Raw genomic sequence first — 6,000 nt, forward strand, 5'->3', positions numbered from 1 at the left:
TTTACATTTGACTCTGTTTAATGAAGCAAACTTTTGACTTTAATCGCTATCGAATTACGACAGAAGAAATAAAGAGACTGTTCATTTAACCAGGCAGTTCCTATGACATGGATGACACATGGTTTATTTTATCTCACGGAATGTTTAATTTTTGTTCCAATGTAATGTTTACATCATATTAATGTCCAATGTTATAATGATTTTTTAATCGACTATTGATGGCTAAAACAAAAATTACAGTTCCCAAAGAAAGCAACCAAATTTTGTACAAAATTAAAGAGTTATTTCCTTTTCCAAAGCATTTCAATCCTTCTATGTAATATATTTCTTCTGAAATTTGCAGTTAATCACAAACCAACATCTAACTTTGAGAAAGGATGCCTTTGCGATATAAAAAGTGGGAAATTTTATTTTGAAAACAAAATCTGTCATGTGCCTCGTTAAAGTAGACGAGCTTGCAGGGAATTGGGGAATGTTTTCGGGTTTTTAAGATTCTAGATATTTAATGAAATTTTCAACCGATCTTGTTGTCGACAAAATGAATGTTGAGTATAAGTTAAGACTAAAAGCCACTATTAAATCAGAGTTCAGATTTATATTCACACTTTCGGAGAGCTCCCTTCCACATCATAAAGATCTATATATATGAAAAAAAAACAACATTTTATCTGAACTCCTGAGCTAGCTTGGTCTCATTTCACGGATAAAATAGGTCATAAGGGCTCGGAAAAGATATGTACTTTTATATCTATCGGTATCTTTTGTGGTATAAGGCACATAACAAGAAAGTCAACCATTGTGATACTTGAAATATCTAATGTTTGGTTAAAAAATGAATCCAATTAAAGAAAGCACCAATCTCGAAAACTTCCAGAAAACAAATGATTCGCTGCACAACATGAAATATTTGTTTGTATTTCATGAAAATTTAATATACCAAGAGTTCAATTTAAACCACCCACTTGAACAATGAATGATTTAAGTACTTCTCCGTCTAAGAATCGGGCAAGACGCAGACATTTTTTGCATCAAGCAAGTAATTATACCTGATAACCTTCATGAAATAACCATCAAAGTGTTTGTAAAATTTGTCTTTTTAAGATATTGATAGGTCAGATTTAGTTGAAATGCAATACAGGAAAAATGGCAGGAAAATTTTCCCACAATCTTTCCCGATATAAACAGACAAATTAAAGGATAAACTTAAATGGGTTTTTGGTTGTTTTCTAGATGTACTAAATATATTTTAAGCAAAAACGACTAAATTGGGGAAAATGATGTGCCACCATTGCCTGATTTTTACACAGAATGGTACTTAATTGTTATTATTCTGTGGTATTGCTTAAGAGTATGGTTCTATGGTTAGACTTCTAAATCTCAATTCAATGGCGACTTCAGTGTGTGTTGTCTATTACAGATTAGGAATTGACACCGCTGGAATCGATCATTCTTGTATTTGATGACGCAATAATAACATAAAAATTGTATACCAAATCAAAAGAATGTACGCTTTGTATATAGGTAATCTTTAGATGCTAGTTTGAAACGAACAGTCCGTCCACCATAGAAACTGATTTAGAAAACATTTGAAAGCTTATGCACAAATATTTACCGCATTTTGCTCTTTAATCGACTTTCTTTTTATAAAATAAATTGGTTAAAATACTAATTTTTATTTCAAAGTAGTCTGTTGGTGCCATTTATTGTACCTTTGACTCGTAATCTCTGCGTATATAATTCCGAGAAGGGGAGCGACATAGGATATGCGATATAGGTCTAGGAGTGTAATGTAAGGTTTGCAATATAGGGTGAACGATATGGGTCTTAAACAATCACTTATAATGCATATACAAAAAAAAACGTATATTTCAATATATAAATAAATGTTGCTTTTGTTTAGTATATCTTTTATCGTATTAAAATTTCGTATCTATTTACGGAATAAATTTAATTTATACATTTTTAGATTATTTTACTATGCTTGTTATCAATTTCATATTTATCTAAATTTTAATGAATTATTTTGTAAACAATGCATCTTATACCTAAGCTTGTACTTTTTATATAATAAAGTATTATTAATGGTATTATGAATGAACTAATTTATTTTTTTATATCATTTAATGTATAGAATTATTTTAATGAAATTTGATAACCTAAATGTTGTTTGGAACTCCAAAAAGACATTTCAGCTAATACAAGTTCGTTTCTCGCATTGTGCAAATGAACTGTCAATTATAAATCAATCATAAGCAAATAAAGGACAGTAAAAAAATTATCAAACTGATTAACTTAAGGCACTATTCAAATGTAATATGGACGGATTGCCAACGACGTCCGTCTTGTATATGTAGAATGTAAGACCAGGACTATGAATGATTAATCAAGGAAAGCAAGGTTAGACCGGTAATCAAAAGAATGTAATCCGAGGACAAAGACCAGACATGGAAAACAGACATACACAACAAAGAACATAAAGTAACTAAATCATACATACAGAGTAACAAAAGCAAATGACTCGGTCTCCACTAAACACTGGGAGCATGGACCAGGTGCATCGGTAGGGTAAGCGTCCTCTGAAAATATTCTGACGGAAGTCAAAATTTGTCGATGCGGAAGTAGACAATTGCGCATGTGCAGAGGCGCTTTTTTGTCTTTTTAATGAGTCGATCGATACGGTTTTATACTTATTACCTTAAAAAATAAATGGAAATTATTGGCTGTGTAGAAATGTATTAAGATTTCCCAGAAGTTCTCCTCACCAAATGAGACTTCGCCCATAGCAACACGCGTTGGGTAGAAATTAAGACTAGAAGTGAGAAAGGGAAACCTGCACGTTTTAATTTTGTTTTTGTTTCTTGGTCTTTATTGCTACCCATCCTACCAACATGGCAGTGCTCCGTAAACAAAGAATGAACTCCATTCATCATTGGCATAGCCTAAAACCATATTAGTCAAACATTCATATTACAAAACCGGAAAGTTTGAAAAACCCGTAACGGTCCTTACTTTGCACAGACATATTTGATGAAAATGGTGGGTTAACAAAGTTTTATAGTGCCCTGGACCTCTCGTTTCCATAACGGTTGATTGTTTCCTTTTATTACAATAAAAACAGGCAACATGAAATTGTCACAGGTTAAATTGTACTGAATTTTGTAGGTTGAATTGCTAAATGACAAAACCGGGCTCTGTTTTCAAAAGAAAATTCAATCAAAATAGTCAGTGCATTTAACTTATTTTGTTTTTAAACTATAACAAGTAATGCATGAGTAATCAAGGGAACCAAGGTTATAGCGGTAATCAAAAGAATATAATACAGGAACAAAGACCAGACATGGAAAACAGACATACACAACAAAGAACATAAAGTAACTAAAATCATATATACAAAGTAACAAAAGTAAATGAGCAACACGGACTCCACTAAAAACTGGGACATGTACCAGGTGCACCGTTAGGGTAAGCGTCCTCTGCTTGTCTAGAAACAGCCGCCGAGTTGCTCATAAAAAGTCAAGTCAGGGGTAGAAAAACGAGGAAAGGAAAACTATGATCCGTTGAATAGATCGGTTTTCATGGTGCAGATGAATACACCATAACGATCCACGAGTTCATGATGACGACCATAAAACTTCTGTAGTGATGACTTCAATTGTAGCAACATAATCCTATTCCAGAAGCCTATTTGTTAGAGTTCTAGCGCGATACAAAAAGTCGGCGTAGTTTCGGCAAGTTCTGGCATAACGTATGAGTTGTGATATGAACACTCCATACGCAGGTGCTGAAGGGATGTTGCCACAGATGAAAGGAAAGTTGACAATTTTGAATGAAAAATCATCACCTTTGTCGTAAAGTTTGGTCAATAGTTTTCCTTTACCATCGATTTCTAAGTGTAGGTCAAGATATGAGGCCGACTTCACAGTGTCTGTAGTATCCTTTATCTCAAGTTCTTTTGGGTAGATGCGATGTATCAAATCCCCGAAATTAGGATTCTTTTAAGATAATACGTCATTTATATATGGTAAACTGAGATTAAAGGATCTAGCTTAACGATATTCTTTCTTTCGGATCAGATCAGCTATAAAGTCAGCCTCATAAGAGTGAAGGAAAAGGTCAACAAGTAAAGGAGCACAATTTTTCCCATTGGAATGCCGACCGTTTGGTAGTTCTTCTTATTGATTACAAGATTATTCCGAATGATCTTGCCGAGAGATTAAATTTAAATTTAGCATTCATTACTGATACTGATCAAAACAGTTCGTGAAGGGCAGAACATATATCAGGGGAATAGATTATTAAAAGACATAATATATTATGCAGAAATGGAAAATAAAGGGGCAATTATATTTTTAGACCAACAACGTAAAAAGGGTCTTTAATAGAGTAGAATGGATATTTATTGATTTATGTTTAGATTTTAACAATTTGGATTGGGACCAATGTTTCGAAATTGGATATACATGCTAATCACATTTTCAGATTAGCTTGCAAACAATATGTTCGTTGAGGATACTCAATTGATTAATAAAACCGAAGAACTAATTGAAGAAACTTTTAAGGTATAAAATATTTACGAGAAAGCAACGGGCAAAATAATGAATATGAATAAAACAGTCGGGATGTATTTAGGTAAATGGCATAATAAAAACCCAAAATTTGACAGCATTAAATGGACCAAGTAGCCTGTAAAAGCCCAAGGGGTTTTACATGGGCATTAGGTAGATTGAGATGCTATTTGGTTTGAAAATATACCAGAAAATACCATAGGATAGTATTAATCAAAATATATCATTTACTCACACAAACAAGAAAATCAGTTAAGCAGTGGATCATGTAACTAAGTATCAGACTTTGTAAGAATCATGCAAATTATGTAAAATGTGATACACCCCTAATATGGTTCTACATTGTTATTTTTGTTATTAAGTTGCTTTTTGGTCTACATGATAAACTGTATAATTATACATTCCAATCTGTATGTTCTTAGTAGAGAATCCAAATTGAAAATCCAACAGTTTCTATTGTATTTTAATGTCATTTACAGAGTTATATCCCTTAATTTTGAATTCAATACATTCTATATAATGTTTAAGAGCACGGGTTACATGAAAAGCCACATGTTTATATCTGTTTACCGTAACATTTTATACAAAATATCAAAAAATAGAAAATATGTAGGCTTTTTAACTATGTATCGCATTTTGCATGATTCTTTGGTAGAGTGCTACTTATATTTTCAACATCCTGTCACATACTTGCCATATTTTATTGTCATAACATTATTATGTTTTTTTCTATCCTAGTAGAATCGAAGCTTGATGTGTACATGTATAATTATTAATATTTATTTGTTGTTTTGTGTATTTTGGCATAACAAACACGTTTCAAACTTGAAATTTACAAATATCTATTCTCAAATATCCGAAAGTAAGCTTGTGTTATGTAGTGTGATGGCAACCGTACAACTTGTCCTTAAATTACACGATATTTGAGTTTCTAACTCTGTGATAGAAGGAATGTCCTGTTGTTGTATGTTGTTTATATATTTATATTTATATTATTTTAATGTTAATACTTTTATAGCACTAAATTGTTAGTGGGTGAGCTTTTCACATGTTCCTTATAATCTATGTATGAAATTTATGTATCTCCAAAAAAAAATAAACTACATCTTCAAATTAAAGTTTCATTATAACTATTAATGAAGAACTAGTTTGAAGAGAAATGTTTCTATACTATATAGAGTTCACAATATTTTTAACTTTTCTATTTACTCAGTCATATATATATATATATATATATATATATATATATATATATATATATATATATATATATATATATATATATATATATATATATATATATATATATATATATATATATATATATATCTAACTGACATTTGACATTACAGAAAATGACAGACATTGGATAGGTTTGGTTAAGACAAGGAATGTTACTCTAATTCTAATTAGCATGTGGAAAAATAAATCGTCA

The sequence above is a fragment of the Perna viridis genome, chromosome 5 (assembly GCF_037379345.1).
Source record: "Perna viridis isolate PV_CMFRI_1.1 ecotype Kerala chromosome 5, ASM3737934v1, whole genome shotgun sequence".
Classification (NCBI taxonomy): Eukaryota; Metazoa; Mollusca; class Bivalvia; order Mytilida; family Mytilidae; genus Perna; species Perna viridis.